Source organism: Oncorhynchus masou, chromosome 33, assembly GCF_036934945.1.
Source record: "Oncorhynchus masou masou isolate Uvic2021 chromosome 33, UVic_Omas_1.1, whole genome shotgun sequence".
NCBI lineage: Eukaryota > Metazoa > Chordata > Actinopteri > Salmoniformes > Salmonidae > Oncorhynchus > Oncorhynchus masou.
The window spans coordinates 18,553,800-18,574,085 of record NC_088244.1 but is presented as its reverse complement, the minus strand read 5'-3'; the positions used below and the strand labels follow the sequence as shown (position 1 = coordinate 18,574,085).

General features: G+C 41.8%; 1 long non-coding RNA gene across 1 annotated transcript; it reads left to right on the top strand.

Moving 5' to 3' along the window:
- The first annotated feature begins 7,222 nt into the window (after positions 1-7,222).
- On the top strand, positions 7,223-20,019 carry LOC135527528 (uncharacterized). The gene is made up of 2 exons (XR_010453447.1): positions 7,223-7,546; positions 19,379-20,019. It is a non-coding gene; the product is annotated as an uncharacterized LOC135527528 (long non-coding RNA).
- The last annotated feature ends 267 nt before the right edge of the window (positions 20,020-20,286 follow it).

The window sequence follows — 20,286 nt, the reverse complement described above, 5'->3', positions numbered from 1 at the left end:
CCGGTCAACTGTACGTGCTGTTATTCTGAATTAGAAACTTCTAGGAGCAACAATGGCTCAGCTGCGAAGTGGTAGGCCACACAAGCTGACAGAACAGGACCACCGAGTGTTAAAAATGGTCTGTCCTCAGTTGCAACACTAACTACCGAGTTCCAAACTGCCTCTGGAACCAACGTCAGAGGGAGCTTCATGAAATGGGTTTCCATGGCCAAGCAGCCGTACACAACCCCAAGATCACCATGTGCAATGCCAAGCATCGGCAGGAGTGATGTAAAGCTTGCCGCTGTTGGACTCACTGCCATTAGAGCAGTGGAAACGGGTTCTCTGTTATAGAAACTAAGGCGTGACCAACTCCATATTAATGCCCATGATTTTGGAATGAGATGTTCGTTGAGCAGGTGACCAAATACTTTTGGCCATGTAGTGTACATAGAATTGCAATACATATCGTATTTGCAGCTAAGTATTGTGATATCATTGTATTTTGAGGTCCCTGGCAATTCCCAGCACTAGTAGTAATGTGTACCCTCCCCATCCCACTCTCTCCATCCTTCCATCCCTCTTTCCCTCTATCTGTCTCTCAGTCCGTATCTGTTGACTGGTCTGTATTAGGGAGTAACTCATCTCTGAGCTGACACAAGTCTACTGGGCTCAGTTAAGGATCCAAGCCATGAATAAATGAATAAAACAAATGATAATAAGATAGTTCATTTTATTTAGAGCGCTCACTGTGTGTGTTTGTGTGTCTGCCACCAGAACGTGCCATTACAATTTTAACACTTCTTGTGGAATCCCTAATTTAGTCCACCGACCACTGAATTTGCATAGTCTGCATTCATATTTCATATATTAAATGATGTTAAATGTGTTGGTTCGATAGCACAGTTGAGTAGACACTATGCATAAACCTTCCTGTTTTTGGCAGTGCTTCTCCAATCAGAATCAGGAGGACAGGAGTGTTGCAGATTAATAATTCTGTCTGCCTGTTTATTTAGATTTCACAGCACTGGTGTCAGTGCACAGAGCGTCATATCAAGGTGGCTGTACTGGTACTTTGGCCCAGGGTTTCAATCTTAAATCAGGGCTGAGTATTCCTCTCCGCTACGCCCCTCTCCTTGTCATTATTTATGTAGTAGACTGCTAGTCTGTCTCTGCTATAACGTTTGGGTAGATTGTGCTCTCACTTTAACAATTCATATCATATTTCTTTTTACTACCCCAACACAGACACACTGGAGTTATGACCAGAGAACCTGCATACACTCTCCTCTCCTTCTCTTTCTCTCCCCCTTCTCTCACTTTCCCTCTCTCCCTCTGTTTCTCTCAAGCAGTGATCATGCGACAAATCCTCCTCCACTTCGGTCACTTTGTAAATCTGTCTCTGTGCATCTATCTCTTATCCTCCCCGAGATGTGAGAATGTGATTCAACAGATGTCAGTGTGATTGAAACAATCAATAGAGATTAGTGCGACACTCATATCAGCCGTGGTTCTATAGATCTGTACTTCATTAGTCTAATAAAACACACACACTTAAAGTTCTGTCGCTCTGTGCTCCTGTCTCATGTCTTTAATTGTGTGAGTGATTAGGTGGCGCAGGTGCTCCCCTGCCGTCAGAGGGAAGGTCAGAGATGTCTTGTGTGTGTGTGCGTGCATGCGTGCATGTTTGCAAGTCAGTGAGTGTATGTCCCTGCACAAGTCTGACGTGTCTGGATTGATTAAAACAGAGCCAACGAGTTCAGCCATACCAATGAGCCCAGTGCTGCTCCTCACTCAATCAGAGGAGACATATAATAGACCAATCCTCAGAGGACAGATTACACAGCCGCTAGGCCTGGCTCTCGCTCTAACGCCGGGTGAGAGGGAACATACACACTGGCACAGTCATGCACACACACACACTTACACACCCAAGCACACACAAACTCACACACACACATACGCACACACACTCAAAGGTCCAGTCCCGCACAGCTTCTTTACCAGAGATGATATGAGTCATGCAGTTAGTTACATGAGCCATACATAAACACAATGGATTGTCTTAACGCCATAACACTTAGTGAGTAGTGAGATCTCAAAGTGTGTTACATGTACAGGGATTCTCTGTAGTATTAAACAGTTATAGCTACTCATATGGTCATATATTTGTCGATTTTGATGTGATAACCTGAAGTATTGGGACTCTCAACACGTTGTTTCATCAATGGAACATTCATGAGCTCAATGTTTATCTCATCTGTCACTCGTGTATGTACTGCTTGGATCTTGAACAAAGTGAATATGTTTTGAATGAATCTATCACCTGTCTAGTTTATGACTACCTCCTGCAGGTATCTTTAGTAAATTCAATCAACCACACTGATGGAACACCCTCAGTACAATCAACTCTCAGGTTGTCATAGTGAAGCTGCTGATGCACCTATTGCCATGGACCCCTGCCCCCGCCAGACTTGTGTGAGTAGGGGATTGTTTGTCGGGTGTCTGGAGGAGTACAGTGTCAGGGATAGGGCAAGGGTCACTGTCAGTATTCCCCCGGTACTGCCTGATTTCATGCACCAGCTCCGGAGGTCTACGTCACTAGCTTCTAGGAGTCAGTGAACTTTTTCATTACGCACACCTGGTTCCCATTCCTCCTGATTAGCAATTGTATATATGTACCCTCTGTTCACCATTGTTTTGTTGGTTATTGTTCCCATGTCCGTTGGTCTGTGAGCACCTGTGCTTTGTTATTTCGGCTTGCGTGTATTGTGCACTTGTTATTTGTGCACTCCTGTGTATTTATTAGAGGTTTTAACTCACATTTTTGTTTGGGTTACATTCCTGTGTTTTTGTATACGTGTTTGTTTTGGGCTTCGTCCTCGTGCCTTTTCATGGCATGTTGTATATTTTGGGTGGAGTATTAAATCACCCTATTACAAATTCCTGCGCTTGTCTCCAATCATTTATACAATGTGACAGTCACCCTGCAGCTGTTATTGCTAATTGGTTGTGATGAGTACAGCTCTCTCATACTGTGTCAGAAGTGTTCAAATCATAAATGAATTTCTTAATATGCATTTAGGAAAATTGTATTTTTGGCCACATTTGTCATTACTCTATGCATCCTCATGCATTTCCTTATTCATCTTTCGTGGCTGGCTACATTCCTTTCCACAGTAGTGTAACAGTCAGTATGATTAGAATGGAGAGAATAGAACATAGACATTGGTATAAAGAGGGGGTGAGTTATTGCGGCGGCCATTAGGGTCTAACTGGAGGTGGGAGACTTTAACAGAACTCATTAATAAGAGGGAAAGTAGCTGAGACTCAAAGTGGCGTGTCCTATTAGTGGAACTTAAACAGTAGGAGAATCAGGGTTTATCCAACGGGGGTTTTGGCCTGGCGAAGTGACTGTCAACCTGCCTGCCTGGGGAGACACTCACCGGAGAGAAAACCGCCAAGAAACAGGTATTATTCCTCCACACTGCTAATTTTCCCAGACTCATTAATCAGTTCCAACTAAAGTTGACTTGCTCTTTCATACGGTGTACAGTGCCTTGCAAAAGTATTCATCCCCCTTAGCATTTTTCCTATTTTGTTGCATTACAACCTGTCATTTAAATTTAATGTTATGGATATGTAATGGACATACAGAAAATAGTCCAAATTGGTGAAGTGAAATTTAAAAAAGAACTTGTTTCAAAAACTAAAAACTAAATCTATGTAAAGGTGGTGCGTGCATATGTATTCACCCCCTTTGCTATGAAGCCCCTAAATAAGATCTGGTGCAACCAATTACCTTCAGTAGTCACATAATTAGTTAAATAAAGTCCACCTGTGTTCAAACTGTCACATGATCTCAGTATATATACACCTGTTCTGAAAGGCCTCAGTCACCACAAAGCAAGGGGCACCACCATGAAGACCAAAGAGCTCTCCAAACAGATCAGGGACAAAGTTGTGGAGAAGTACAGATCAGGGTTGGGTTATAAAAAAATATTCCAAACTTTGAACATCCCACGGAGCACCATTAAATCATTATTAAAAAATAGAAATAATATGGCACCACAACAAACCTGCCAAGAGAGGGCTGCCCACCAAAACTCACAGACCAGGCAAGGAGGGCATTAATCAGAGAGGCAACAAAGAGACCAAACATAACACTGAAGGAGCTGCAAAGCTCCACAGTGGAGATTGGAGTACCTGTCCATAGGACCACATTAAGCCATACACTCCACAGAGCTGGGCTTTACGGAAGAGTGGTCAGAAAAAAAGCCATTGCTTAAAGAAGAAAATAAGCAAACACATTTGGTGATCGCCAAAAGGCATGTGGGCAACTCCCCAAACATATGGAAGAAGGTACTCTGGTCAGATGTGTCTAAAATGTAGCTTTATGGCCATCAAGGAAAACGTTTTGTCTGGCGCAAACCAAACACCTCTCATCACCCCGAAAATATCATCCCCAGTGAGGCATGGTGGTGGCAGCATCATGCTGTGGGGATGTTTTTCCATCGGCAGGGACTGGGAAACTGGTCAGAATTGAAGGAATGATGGATGGCTCTAAATACAGGGAATTTCTTGAGGGAAACCTGTTTCAGTCTTCCAGAAATTTGAGACTGGGTCAGAGGTTCACCTTCCAGCAGGACAATAATCCTAAGCATACGGCTAAAGCAACACTTGAGTAGTTTAAGGGGAAACATTTAAATGTCTTGGAATGGCCTAGTCAAAGCCCAGACCTCAATCCAATTGAGAATCTGTGGTATAACTTAAAGATTGCTGTACACCAGTGGAACCTATCCAACGTGAAGGATCAGGAGCAGTTTTTCCTTGAAGAATGAGTGTGGCTAGATGTGCCAAGCTTATAGAGACATACCCCAAGAGACTTGCAGCTGTAATTGCTGGAAAAGGTGGCTCTAGAAAGTATTGACTTTGGGGGGGTTAATAGTTATGCACGCTCAAGTTTTCCATTTTTTAATCTTATTTCTTGTTTGTTTGATAATAAAAAATATTTTTAATTTTCAAAGTGGTAGGCATGTTGTGTAAATCAAATGATACAAACCCCCGCAAAAAAATCTATTTTAATTCCAGGTTGTAAGGCAACAAAATAGGAAAAATGCCAAGGGGGGTGAATACTTTTGCAAGCCACTCTATATATACAATGATTTGTTCTCTGAACTGAGTCGTGGGGGTTTAGACAGAAATATACAAGATAACACTGATCCAGCTGTTTTTTTAACTTGTTGTAATTTAAATGTATGAAAAAGGTATAACACTCTCAGAAAAAAAACTAAAATGGTTCATTTTTATTTATTTATTTTTATTTCACCTTTATTTAACCAGGTAGGCCAGTTGAGAACAGGTTCTCATTTACAACTGCTACCTGGCCAAGTTAAAGCAAAGCAGGCGACAAGAACAAGTCAGAGTTAAACATCAGCTATCCCTGTGGAGAACCCTTCGAAGAACCCTTTTAGGTTCGAAGTAGAACCCTTTTGGTTCCAGGTAGAACCTTTTCTGAACCCTTTTCATAGAAGATTATACATGGAATTCAAAAGGGTTCTTCAAAGGGTACTCCCACAGGGACAGCCGAAGAACCAATTTGGAACCTCTTTTTTTCTGAGAGTTTAGGCTGTCAGGGCCACTGTGAGTGGTGACGTTTGATGGCGTAGGTGTTGGGTGTTGGGTGTTGTATAAGGGCTCTGTTTTTAAGGCAGTCTCTAATGACACCCTATTCCCCATATACACTGATTATACCAAACATTAGGAATACCTTCCTTCCTATATTTAGTTGCACACCCCATGCTGGCACGTTGACTCCAATGCTTCCCACAGTTGTCAAGTTGGCTGGATGTCCTTCGGGTGATGGACCACTCTTGATACACATGGGAAACTGTTGAGAGTGAAAAACCCAGCAGCATTGCAGTTCTTGACACAAAGAGTTGCGCCTGGCACCTATTACCATACCCAGTTCAAAGGCACTTTTTTGTCTTGCCCATTCACCCTCTGAATGGCACACAATCCATGTCTCAATTGTCTAATGGGCTAAAAAGTTTAATGTATCCTGTCTCCTCCCCTTCATCTACACTAATATAAGTGGAGGTAACAAGTGATATCAGTGATAGTGATCCTAGCTGTCACCGGGATTCACCTGGTCAATCTATGTCATGGAAAGAGCAGGTGTTCATAATGTTTTCTATACTCAGTGTAGTGCACTACTTTGTACACATTATATATACAATACACTCTCAGAAGTTGTAGTTAGTACCAAAAAGGGTCATTCAATTTGTCCCTGTAGGGCAGGGGTCCCCAATTATATTCAGTCATGAGACTATTTTTTTCCTTGAGCAGATGGTCAGGATGCCGGAACATAGTTATAAATAATTTTACCAGCAAAGTGAGGTAAGTCTGAAGCTTGTGTAGTAGAGCATTGTAAACAAAAATGGAATGATGAAGTGATCTACAGGACTTTAATGAGGACCAGCCAACCTTTTGACACAGGATGCAGTGATGAGTATTACAACTGTCATCTGTGATAAAGCGAAGGACGCTATGGTAGACGGCATCCAAAGGTTTAAGAGTAGTGGTTTCTGCAATCTGGTAAATGGTGTCACTATAGTCAAGAACAGGTAGAAAAGTTGACTTTACAATCTGCTTCCTGCTGTTTAGGGAGAGGCAAGATCAAGTTGTCTTGACGTTGCACTCTTTGGGTATAGCAAGCCCCATCCCCCTCTCCCTGCCTCCCCCTTGCCTCCTTCAACTAGGCTGCTGTGGTCAGAGAGAGGTCGTACATTTTCTGAGAAGACCCTGCCACATGGCCACATAGTATAAGAGGCCGAGTAAATTTTCATAGAGCACAAAGTAATTTCTTCCACCTCACAGAACTTGAGGTCCGAACAAATTTAATGTTCCAGAGAAAGTATAAAAGATCGGTGAAGAATCCAGCTACGAACTGTTCCATTTGTCACAACTTGGGGAAGCTCATGGGAGACGGTGTGGCCACATTACCATAACGCTGTTTATATAATAGCCTCAGATATGAGGTTTACATCTAATTGTTGTATACAATGAATGAGTGAATATGATACTGTTTGTAAAATGTGTAATATGATTTTGGACTGTTTAATGAAGGAAAATACAATTCCCTTTTGATATGAACTAAATCAGAGGACCGCCCCTGATCCCAGTTAGGGTCAGGCATCCTGGGACAGCCCTTTTTCCGAATAAAACCCAACTTTGAGAAATTATCACCAGACCATGTTTTTCTCCATTAGGAGAGGACGAAGGTTGTAGACCATTGCTGAATCTTTTAACCATAACACGTGGTTAAACTCTTAGACTATCGATACCGACAGAACAAGTCTTTGATATTAATTACAAGTCTGCAGCTAGGAATTCGGTATCATTGAACGCGAAGAACAACAACCGCCGAAACACCCATTCTATAACGAAATGAACGAATGTCACTCTGAACTATTCACAATAACCACGTAGAGAGAGAGAGGGGGAGAGACGGACAATTCTACAAAAGAAACAACTTTTCACCATCGATCAAGACGACACACTGAGCGTAAATATATATTGATTGCAATTTTTCCCGAATGAGTGAGCGTTCATGTGCAAAGGATTAGCATTTCAATTGTTATAATTATCTCTCTGTGGTGACTTCTTAGTCGACCCCCACTTCCCCTTTTGTTTAACAAGCCACCATGCCGGTTTAGCCCACTAGGGCACATTCTCCTATCATTTCATGTAACCATATTTACTGTTTGTTTATGCATTTCTGTGAATTAATTAGTTAGTAATAAATAAATGATTTAAGACAATTGATGTATGGATGACTCATGCAGATAGCCAACAATTTACGACGTTTGGAATGAGACCAACGTGAGGTAAAGTAAATAATTTATTAATCAGAGGACTATGGATCAGATATGAAAATATCTGAAAAGTTATATTAGGAAATTATAACCTTGTAATCTGAATATTTTTTCCTTGGTGCCCCAACTTCCTAGTTAATTACAATTACATGATGAATCAGTTGATCGCATAATACTAATTACAGAGAATCTTTGATAAAAACTATAAGTCTTCACTTTAATGATAGTAAAGACACGACATAGTTCTAAAAAAGAAGCCATTATAAATGGCCCTGTGTGGCTCAGTTGGTAGAGCATGATGCTTGCAATGCCAGGAGTTTGGGTTTGATTCCTGGGAAATCCATATGTAAAATGTATACATGCATGACTAAGTTTCTTTGGACAAATGTGTCTGCTAAATGGCATATATTAAATCTTAGCATTTTAACGACCTCATCCGTAGGTTTTTTCAACATTAAATCTTTGTCAATCCAAATGCAGAGATATTTATAGGCAGGAACTTGATCGATAGGAGAACCATCCAATGAATAAATATGTTGTCCATCTGAATTATTTTTGGCACAAATTACAGAACATACCTATATTTAGTCTTCACCGCAATAAGTACAAGTTTTAAAACAACCAGGGCTTTCTGTAAGGTAATAAGGACAGATTGCAGCTCTAACAGCCTGACCAACAGTTGTGGCAATGGCATACATACAGTGCATTCGGAAAGTATTCAGACCCCTTGACTTTTTCCAAATTTTTCAGAAATATCACATTTACATAAGTATTCAGACTCTTTACTCAGTACTTTGTTGAAGGAACTTTGACAGTGATTACAGCCTCAGGTCCTCTTGGGTATGACACTACAAGCTTGGCACACCTGTATTTGAGGAGTTTGCCCCATTCCACTCTGCAGATCCTTTCATGTTCTGTCAGGTTGGATGGAGAGCGTCGCTCCACAGCTATTTTCAGGTCTCTCCAGAGATGTTCGATTGGGTTCAAGTCTAGGCTCTGGCTGGGCCACTCAAGGACATTCAGAGACATGTCCCGAAGCAACTCCTGTGTGCTCAGGGTCATTCGAAGGTGAACCTTCACCCCAGTCTAATGTTCTGAGCGCTCTGGAGCAGGTTTTCATCAAGGATCTCGCTGTACTTTGCTCCATTCATCTTTCCCTCAATCCTGACTAGTCTCCCAGTCCCTGCCGCGGAAAAACATCCTCACAGGATGATGCTGCCACCACCATGCTTCACCGTAGGGATGGTGCCAGCTTTCCTCCAGACATGATGCTTGACATTCATGCCAAAGAGTTCAATCTTGGTTTCATCAAACCAGTGAATCTTGTTTCTCATAGTCTGAGAGTCCTTTAGGTGTCTTTTGGCAAACTCCAACCGGGTTGTTATGTGCCTTTTACTGAGGAGTGGCTTCCGTCTGGCCCCTCTACCATAAAGGCATGATTGGTGGATGCTGCAGAGATGGTTGTCCTTCTGGAAGGTTCTCCCATCTCCACAGAGGAACTCTGGAGCTCTGTCAGAGTGACCAACGGGTTCTTGGTCTCACTGACCAAGGCCCTTCTCCCCTGATTGCGCAGTGACCAGGTGGCCAGCTCTAGAAAGAGTCTTGGTGGTTCCGAATAGCTATAGAAAGAGTCTTGGTGGTTCCAAACTTCTTCCGTTTAAGAATGATGGAGGCCACTGTGTTCTTGGGTACATTCAATGCTGCAGACATTTTTGAATACCCTTCCCCAGATCTGTGCCTCGACACAATCCTGTCTCAGAGCTCTATAGACAATTCCTTCGACCTTGTGGCTTGTTTGCTCTTACATGCACTGTCAAATGTGGGACCTTATAGAGACAGGTCTTTGCCTTTTCAAATCATGTCCAATCAATTGCATTTACCACAGGTGGACTGTAGAAACATTTCAAGGATAATTAATGCAAACCGGATGCACCTGAGCTCAATTTCGAGTCTCATAGCAAAGGGTCTGAATACTTACGTAAATCAAAAAATATGGTATTTCTGTTTTTCATTTTTAATACATTTGCAAAAATGTCTAAAACCTTTTTTTGCTTTGTCCTCATATGTCATTGTGTCTAGATTGATGAGAAAAATAAATATTTAATAAATTTTAGAATAAGACTTTAACGTAAAACAAAATGTGGAAAAAGTCAAGTGCTCTGAATACTTTCTCAATGCACTGTAACAGAGTCGTCTGCTTGCAGATTAATCTTACAAGTTAACAGATAGACCAATATTATTTATATAAATAGTAAAGAGAAAAGGTCCCAATACCGACCCTTGCGGTACACTTTTTGTAATATCTAGGAAACTAGACTTGGCACCACCTGAAATCACGTATTGACTGATCATTCTCAAACCATTTCCCAGAAGCCTGATTCAGGCTTATTTCAGTCAGCCTCTGAATGAGAACGTAATGGTCAACCGGTTCGAATGCCTTGGAAAGGTCTATAAATAAGGGAGCACAATGGTTTTTATGATCTAAGCAATTTAACACATCATCTAGAACAAGAATACCAGCTATAATGGTGCTATGTCCACACTGGTGCACATTTAGAATAGAATGAGAAGTTTAAAAAGTTGTTAGATGAGTGTTGGTCAGGAGTCTAAAACTTTGGAAAAGCAAGAACTTTGAAATTGGACTGTATTTATTTAAGTCAGAAGGCTCTCCTCCTTTGTGTAGTGGGAGGAGATGCTTTCCAGATTTTAGGGATAACGCCAGAAACAATTGTCAAGTAAAATTATGGGTTAACTAATCTGTAATAAGTGGGGCAGAGAGCTACAGTATGAAGGGATCAAGTACGAAGTACATTATAGATATAAAATGGTTGCAATGAAAGAAATTAGGAAAACTTGAACAGATTTTTTAATTTGTTACAATAACAGATTATTGGGATTAAAACAAGAAACCCTGTTCCAGTCACAAAACAAACAAACAAAAAACATGCAAAAATAGCTTTCCTTTTTTTTTGCTACCGGCAGACCTCTTTTTGTAGACCAGGCCGTGTATGAATTCATAGCTGAAAAACAGGAAGAGAAAATAGGTGAGGCAATTCAACTTATTAGTTTGTGAAATGTGGTAAATAAATCAATGATTAAATTATGAATACATCATGCAAAAATGTTTTTTTTACTTTATACATTACTATAGTTCATGTCCATAAAGATTTAACGTCCACACCTGGGTTTAATGAGTATACAATGTTGCAGATGGGACTGACACTACTAACGATTCTACCTGAAAGGCGCATTTCATACATCTTGGAGGAGTGTATAATATTATACGTGTTACTCTGTGCTTGTTTTGTCTTAATGACTACGGTTAGGAGAACTAACGTAGCAAGTAAGGATTTGATTAAGGTTAGTAGAAGGGTAAGAGTTAGCTAAAATTCTACAGTTGTCTGCAAAATGACTCGAACACGCAACCTTTGGACTGCTAGACGGTCTTGGTATTCCGTCCGATCCTCCCTGACCAACCTCCCTAATTTTGATTTTGTCTGAAGTAACCAGACTACTATTCCATTTGTAAATTAAAGGGAAATGTAAAACATTTTCAACTTCATATTCATCATTTCCATCACCAAAGCAATATCAGCATATTATTTGAAAATGTTGTTATATTAAGGTGAGGGTGATCAACAACATGCCACTAATCTGAATGATTTTCTTGCGGAATCGGCACAATAAGCGGTTGTGGTAGTACAAATAAAGTGATGAACCTGGGTGATGGGTGTCTTAGGATCTCTCCCAATTGAGATATCCCTTATTGGGATTCACAGCCGCTAGGGGTGTGGCACTTTTCCCACTTTCGGAACAAAATGTATGGCTATCAACCTCACGATACCTTTCCAATTCATTTTTACTTTAAATATATTCTGCCAATACATACATTTATATTTATGAATCGTGAAATAAAATAATCTAATCAAGAGGTCTGTAAAGGAAACCATATGGAGAGTAGTTCAATGTCACGACTCCTACCGAAGGTCGCTCCCCTTCCTGTTTGGGTGGCACTCGGTGGTCGTTGTTACCGGCCTACTAGCTGCCACTGATCCCTTTTCCCCTTTCTGTTTATTGGTTTCACCTGTTTTGTGTGTAGGCTGATTAGTCGGGCTATGTTAGCCAGTAGGCCCGCCTGCTCTTTGTGCGGGATTGTTTTGTGTTGCTCTGAGCACGTTCGATGTTGACGTGTTTTGTTCGTGGGTTTTTCTCCGGACTGTTTGAGTCCCCGTGTTTGGGGCATTTGTTTTGTGTGCGCCCTGTGTTTCGTGGGGTTGCTTATGTTCGCCGTGTGTGCAATAAATAGCACTACCCTGTACTCTCTGCTTCCTGTGCCTGACTTCGCACCCACTACGCCCAGATTGTTACATTCAAATAGGTTAGTCTATAAAATAGAAGGCAACAGGCCTAATGAGCAGCATTTCATGGCATAGAAGAAAACATGGTGGATAGTGGTAGAATGGGATGGTTCTTCACAACCATCACAGCAGTTTTATTTAAACTTTATTTAACTAGGCAAGTCAGTTAAGAACAAATTCTTGTTTACAATAGTGGCCAACTGAAACGCGAAAGGCCTCCTACGGGGGCTGCGATTAAAAATAAAATAAATAATAATAAAATATAGAACAAAACACACATCACGACGAGAGACAACACTACATAAAGACAGACCTAAGACAACATAGCAAGGCAGCAACACAACATGACTACAACATGGTAGCAACACAACATGGCAGCAGCACAAAACAGGGTACAAACATTATTGGGCACAGACAACAGCACAAAGGGCAATAGGGTAGAGAAAACAATACATCATGCAAAGCAGCCACAACTGTCAGTAAGTGTCCATGATTGAGTTTGAATGAAGAGATTGAGAACTGCCCAGTTTGAGTGTTTGTTGCAGCTTGGTCCAGTCGCTAGCTGCAGCGAACTGAAAAGACGAGCAACCCAGGGATATGCGTGCTTTGGGGACCTTTAACAGAATGTGACTGGCAGAACGGATATTGTATGTGGAGGATGAGGGCTGCAGTAGATATCTCAGATAGGGGGAAGTGAGGCCTAAGAGGGTTTTTATAAATAAGCATCAACCAGTGGGTCTTGCGACATGTATACAGAGATGACCAGTTTACAGAAGAGTATAGAGTGCAGTGATTTGTCCTTTAAGGAGCATTGGTGGCAAATCTGATGGCCAAAAGGTAAAGTACATCTAGCCGCTTGAGAGCACTCTTACCTGCCGATCTATAAATTACTCCGTAATCTAGCATGGATAGGATTGTCATCTGAATCAGGGTTAGTTTTGCAGCTGGGGTGAAAGAGGAGTGATTACGATAGAGGAAACCAAGTCTAGATATAACTTCAGCCTGCAGCTTTGATATGTGCTGAGATAAGGACAGTATACCGTCTAGCCATACTCCCCAATACTTGTATGAAGTGACTACCTCAATCTCTAAACCCTCAGAGGTAGTAATCACACCTGTGAGGAGAGGGGCATTCTTCTTACCAAACCACATGACCTTTGTTTTGGAGGTGTTCAGAATAAGGTTAAGGGCAGAGAAAGCTTGTTGTAGAGCATTTAACACAAAATCCAGGGAGGGGCCAGCTGAGTATAAGACTGCATCATCTGCATATAAATGGATGAGAGAGCTTCCTACTGCCTGAGCTATGTTTTTGATGTAAATTGAGAAGAGCATGGAGCCTAGGATCAAGCCTTGGGGTACTCCCTTGGTGACAGGCACTGGCTGATACACCAGATGTTCTGACTTTATACACTGCACTCTTTGAGAGAGGTAGTTAGCGAACCAGGCCAAAGACCCCTCAGAGACACCAATACTCCTTAGCCAGCCCACAAGAATGGAATGGTCTACCGTATCAAAAGCTTATGCCAAGTCAATAAAAATAGCAGCAAAACATTGCTTAGAATCAAGGGCAATGGTGACATCATTGAGGACCTTTAAGGTTGCAGTGACACATCCATAACCTGAGTGGAAACCAGATTGCATACCAGAGAGAATACTATAGACATCAAGAAAGCCAGTCGGTTGATTATTGACAAGTTTTTCCAACATTTTTGATAAACAGGGCAAAATAGAAATAGGCCTATAACAGATCTCCCCCAATGGGAACCTCCCCAGAGAGGAGTTTAAGGAGTTCCTTTAGCACCTTGGACTCATGCAGGGGAAAAAATAGGGAGGAGCATCGGAGCTTGTCACATTAGAAAGGGTGGGGGATGAGGAAATGTTGGACAGGCAACGAGGCATGGCTGAGTCAAACAGGAATCCTGACTTAATGAAGTGGTGATTAAAAAGCCATGTGCTTCTTGTCAGTAACAACCACATCATCAACTTTAAGGGACATGGGCAGCTGTGAGGAAGAGGGTTTTCCAGAACGTCTTGGGGTTAGACCCACAGAGAGAGAACTGCTCCTTAAGTAACTAACTTTGGCCTTCTGGATAGCCTGAGTGTACTTATTTCTCATTTGCCTGAACGAGAGCCAGTCAGCCTGAGTATGCGTGGGCCGAGCATTTCGCCAAATGCTATTCTTGAGGTGGAGTAACTCTGCAAGATCACGGTCAAACCAGGGGCTGAACCTGTAGTTTGTAAGTCGCTCTGGATAAGAGCGTCTGCTAAATGACTTAAATGTAATGTAAATGTAGTTTAATTCTAATTTTCTTTATGGGGGCGTGTTTTAAAAACATTTTAAAAAATTATATCACCTTTATTTAACCGGGTAGGCCAGTTGAGAACAAATTCTCATTTACAACTGCGATCTGGCCAAGATAAAGCAAAGCAGTGCGACAAAAACAACAACACAAAGTTACACATGGGATAAATAAACATACAGTCAATAACACAATAGAAAAATCTGTATATAGTGTGTGCAAATGAAGTAAAGAGGTAAGGCAATAAATAGGACAATAGTGGTGAAGAAAAATAGAGGTCCAAGCTTCTTCAATAGAGGGGATCAAGCTGATTCTTTAACAATTTACAGAGGCCAGGTCATGAAGGAAGGCTTGCTCATTAAAGTGTTTTAGCAAGCGTCTATGGCAAACCAGGACAGGTTGTTTCACTGAGCAGCCATTATGAACACAGGCTGTTAAACAGTGATCACTAAGGTCATTAAAGAAAACACCAGACTGGACAGGATTATTTGTGAGGATAACATTGAGGAGAGTAGCCTTTTCTGAGTGTTTGGAGTCATACCTTGTGGGATTGGTAATAATCTGAGAAAGATTTGGGGAGTCCCATTGCTTTAGGACTTGGTCAGGTGGTTTAAGCATGTCCCAGTTTAGGTCACCTAGCAGGACAAATTCAGACTTAGTGTAAGGGGCCAGGAGTGAGCTTAGGGCAGGTAGGGTACAGGCCGGTGCTGATGGAGGATGATAACACCCAGCAACAGACAACGAAGAGCTATTTGAAAGTGTAATGCTGAAAACCAGCAAATCAAATCGTTTGGGGACAGACTTGGTGGAGACAATCGAGCACTGAAGGTGATCCTTGGTAAAGATGGCCACTCCCACACCCACACAGACAGAATGGTGAAGAAGGTGCCTCTTCAACCTCAGGAGGCTGAAGAAATTCGGCTTGTCACCAAAAACACTCACAAACTTTTACAGATGCACAATCGAGAGCATCCTGTCGGGTTGTATCACCGCCTGGTACGGCAACTGCTCCGTCCACAACCGTAAGGCTCTCCAGAGGGTAGTTAGGTCTGCACAACGCATCACCGGGCCAAACTACCTGCCCTCCAGGACAGCTACACCACCCGATGCCACAGGAAGGCCAAAAATATCAAGAACAACAACCACCCGAGCCACTGCCTGTTCACCCCGCTATCATCCAAAAGGCGAGGTCAGTACAGGTGCATCAAAGCTGGGACCGAGAGACTGAAAAACAGCTTCTATCTCAAGGCCATCAGACTGTTAAACAGCCACCACTAACATTGAGTGGCTGCTGCCAACATACTGACTCAAATATTTAGCCACTTTAATAATAAAAAATTGGATGTAATAAATGTATCACTAGCCACTTTAAACAATGCCACTTTATATAATGTTTACATACCCTACATTAGTCATCTCATATGTATATACTGTACTCTATATGATCTACTGCATCTTGCCTACTCATCCATATATTTTTATGTATATATATATATATTTTTTTTTTTGAATTTTTACCCCTTTTACCCCTTTTTCTCCCCAATTTTGTGGTGTCCAATTTGTTGTAGTAGCTACAATTTTGTCTCATCGCTACAACTCCCATATGGGCTCGGGAGATACGAAGGTTGAAAGTCATGCGTCCTCCAAAACACAACCAAGCCGCACTGCTTCTTAACACAGAGCGCATCCAACCCGGAAGCCAGCCGCACCAATGTGTCGGAGGAAACACTGTGCACCTGGCAACCTTGGCTAGAGTGCACTACGCCCGGCCCGCCACGGGAGTAGCTGGTGCACGATGAGACAAGGACATCCCTACCGACCAAGCCCTCACTAACCCGGACGACGCTAGGCCAATTGTGCGTCGCCCCATGGACCTCCCGGTCGCGGCCGGTTACGACAGAATCCAGAGTCTCTGATGGCACAGCTGGCGCTGCAGTACAGCGTCCTTAACCACTGCGCCACCCGGGAGGCATGTACATATTCTTATTCATTCCTTTACACTTGTGTGTATAAGGCAGTAGTTGTGAAATTGTTAGATTACTTGTTAGATATTACTGCATGATCGGAACTAGAAGCACAAGCATTTCACTACAATTGCATTAACATCTGCTAACCATGTGTATATGACAAATAAAATTGGATTTGATTTTGATTTGATTCGGAAGATCTGTCTTGTCGAAAAAGGTTATAACCAGAAAGGTTAACATCAGCATTCAAAGCACTCTTTCTTAACTATATCCCAGTAATGACCAACACATCTGGATTGGAGTTGTGAACCCACACTTTCAATTGATCCATTTTAGGTCATAAGCTTCTAGTGTTAACGTGCAGAAAGACCTGGCTTTTACGAGAGCAGAAATCAGTGAAACAGATATCAGAGCACAAGTCAGAATTGGGGCTAGCAACAGTAGATGGGCCAGGGTGTACATGTACATTTCCAGATATCATCAACAGTAATACAATCAAGGCACGGCAGAGGACAGGGAGAGCACTGCAGTGTTGATTTATGACATTTGAATGTGCATTTGATGGCAACAAGATCATATTATACAGCAATTTCATCAGGTAACATGAATACAAAGCCGGCGAGAGGGGGTTAGAATAGGATGGGAGGCCAAAAGTCTGTTTAACCAATAGAGAGTCAGAATCCCGAGTGTGGGAACAAACAGTCTTTCCCACGGTTGTGAAAAAAAGAAAGTAAAGAACCCTTATTGATGTGCAATTAACCATTTTGTGAAAATTGTTAGACATATAACCCTCATCTCTGACAAAAAGACTGTAGGGTGTCATTTATTCTACGGTATATTTTTAATCCCAGGCTGTTCTGGGGGTTGATAGGGCCGGGAGGATACAGGTATCGTGATACTCGTTAGTATCGTGGCAAGGAAACAAAGCAGATTTAAATCTTTAGGAAAACAGCCCTAATGTTGGAAACAAACATCATTATGTTGTCATCTAGAGTCACATTCATTTATTTTCCAAGCTATAGCACACAATATTTTCAAATCAAATCAAATTTTTGGGTCACATACACATATTTAGCAGATGTTATTGCAGGTGAAGTGAAATGCTTGTGTTCCTAGCTCCAACAGTGCAGTAGTATCTACCAATCGATACAGCAGGTTTTTAAAGGACCAAAGAGTTTGGTCTGCTTTGTGGTTTCATTTTCCCTTTAGGAAAAAATATTGTGATTCTGGTATTGTCACAGGGTGTGATTTGTTCTATTGTGTATTGTTAATCCCAGGCTGATAGGTAGTAATAAGCAGTTCAGTCTGTCTGTGTGTGTTTGATCAGATTACAAGGGACAGAAAGACAGACATACAGAGATCCTGTGGAGGAGGCCTCTGCCACAGCATAGTTATGAACCCTCTGGAGTGACTCACTGTGAATCTTGATTTGGAGATAACCAAATGGGGATGGGTGTCTGGCTTACCTCCTGCCATCTACCTCATGCTCCCTGTCACTTGGTTCCCCTGTCTCCTCTCTCTTTTCCCCCTCTCTCTCTTCTCTTGTTCTCCATCTGTCTCTTCTCTCTTTATCATCCTGATTACTGTCTCTCAATTCCTCTCTTTCCTCTCTTTCTCATCAGTCTAAATGAAATCATTCTTCCCTGACACTTTGTCTTCCTTTTATCTTTTTCCTGAATCGTTCTCAATATGATAGAATTTAACATTTAAGTCTGTGAAAAATGCACATACGTCTTTTTCTCCTCACTCAAGTATATTTCAATATATCTCTGTATTGACACAGTCTGATCTATAGTTGAGTCATTCAATACCGACACAACAGCAATGGAACATCCTTTAGCCACAACATCAAGTTGAATATATTGGTTTGATGCCATATGGGTGAGTAGGGGCTCTCACAAGCCAATCGCATTATTTAAATTAGGATCAATACCACCAGGAAGTGGTCACAGTCCAAAAAAGCACATGTATGCACTCTGGATAAGAGCTCTGCTAAATTACTAAAATGTCAATGTAAAAAATGTCACTGTCACTAGCCATTGCTAACAAATACAATATTTTCTGTCACTCAGGATGTCATACACCCACTAATTAAAGGCAAATAGCAATGATGGCAATCGAATAGGCTATCTATCGTTGTGCAGGAGGATGAGTGAATCTCCCTCTCTCCACTAAATGAGAAACAGCTATGTGACCCTACCTGTTAATTGTGAAAAGAAGGCCCTTCCTTTCAGACAATCAGTGGGTTTTTGATGGACATTTGGACTCTGGCTCCGCCCACTCTAACTCAGCGTGTTTTTAGTCATCAACAGAAGACAAGTTTGGCTGACGACCAAGTTTTCGGTATTTAGTTTAGAAGTCTTATGCATGCCTCTGCTAATGTTGGGGCTTTATTTTGTTAGGAACTGTTTATGATGATTACTGCATGCTACTGAAACCTGGTTAGTGTTGGTTATCTTGTTACATATGTAACTTATTTTTTCTCTCCCCAGTTGGTAGCATTGTTTACCTAATGCATATCGTCTAAGTACAGAATTGCCAGTTAATGTGACTATTGCATGGTTTATTTATTATTATTATGAGTATGATGTGCATGTTACTATTATGTAAAGAAAGTGTGTTATTTTTCAAGTAAGTTAGAAGATTCTAGAAGGCATGGTGCGCGCTCACATGCGCACTTGATTTATGGCCTATTAGATAAGCTCTTTAGCTGGCTGGAGAGAGGTCATTAATCGTGACTGGCAGCAGTAATTAGCCTCTCACTCTCAGCCAAGATGTTGACATCTTATCTGTTGTTTTGTGAATGTGTCTGCAATGGTATTCTTTCTAGGCTATGTTCCAATTGTATCGCTGCATTATTGCTGTTAATATGAACATATATTCTCCTTTCCTTCTAGAACCACAAGATCTCTTCTGATGGGGCTGTAATGGAGCAGGTCGAGAGCTTCAAGTTCCTCAATGTCCACATCACACCATTGTGAAGAGGACACAACAACGCCTCTTCCCCCTCAGGAAAGAGGCGAAGATTTGTCATGGACCCTCAGATCCTCAAAAAGTTATACAGCTGCACCATTGAAAACATATTGACTAGCTGCATCACTGCTTGGTATGGCAACTGCTTGGCATCCGACCGCAAGGCGCTACAGAGGGTAGTGTGTACGGTCAAGTACATCACTGGGGCCCGAGCTCCCTGCCATTTAGGACCTCTATACTAGGGAGTGTCAGAGGAAGGCCCTAAAAATTGTCAGACTCCAGCTACCCAAGTCAAAGACTGTTCTCTCTGCTACTGTATGGCAAGCGATACCGATGCACCAAGTCTGGAAGCACTCTGTATATACCCAAGTTATTGTTGCTCATTGTGTATTTATTCCTTGTGTTATTATTTTTCTCTCTTCATTGTTGGGAAGGGCCCGTAAGTAAGCATTTCACTGTTAGTCTATACCTGTTTACGAAGCATGTGACAAATAACATTTTATTTTTGATGTGTGTGTGTGCAATTGTGTGGTGGTGACTAAGAAAATAAAACTCTACCATGGTCCTTCGAGACAAATTCTTACTTGGCTTCAGTGAAAATGTTCCAGTACCCAGAAGAAGAGCCGTTTCCGTGCCCCAGGATGCAGACATGTTTTCCTGCCCTCCTAAGCCATATAGGGCTACACAAAACTGCCACTTCCCAAAAGATGAGCTGTGAGGCCACACGCACCTCTCTCATCCTACTGTCAACCAGCCCTGAACTAGGTCTCCTCAGTGGTCAGGGAGTGACCACAGCCTCTCCAGTTGGGAGCTGCAAAGAGACTGCGAGGAG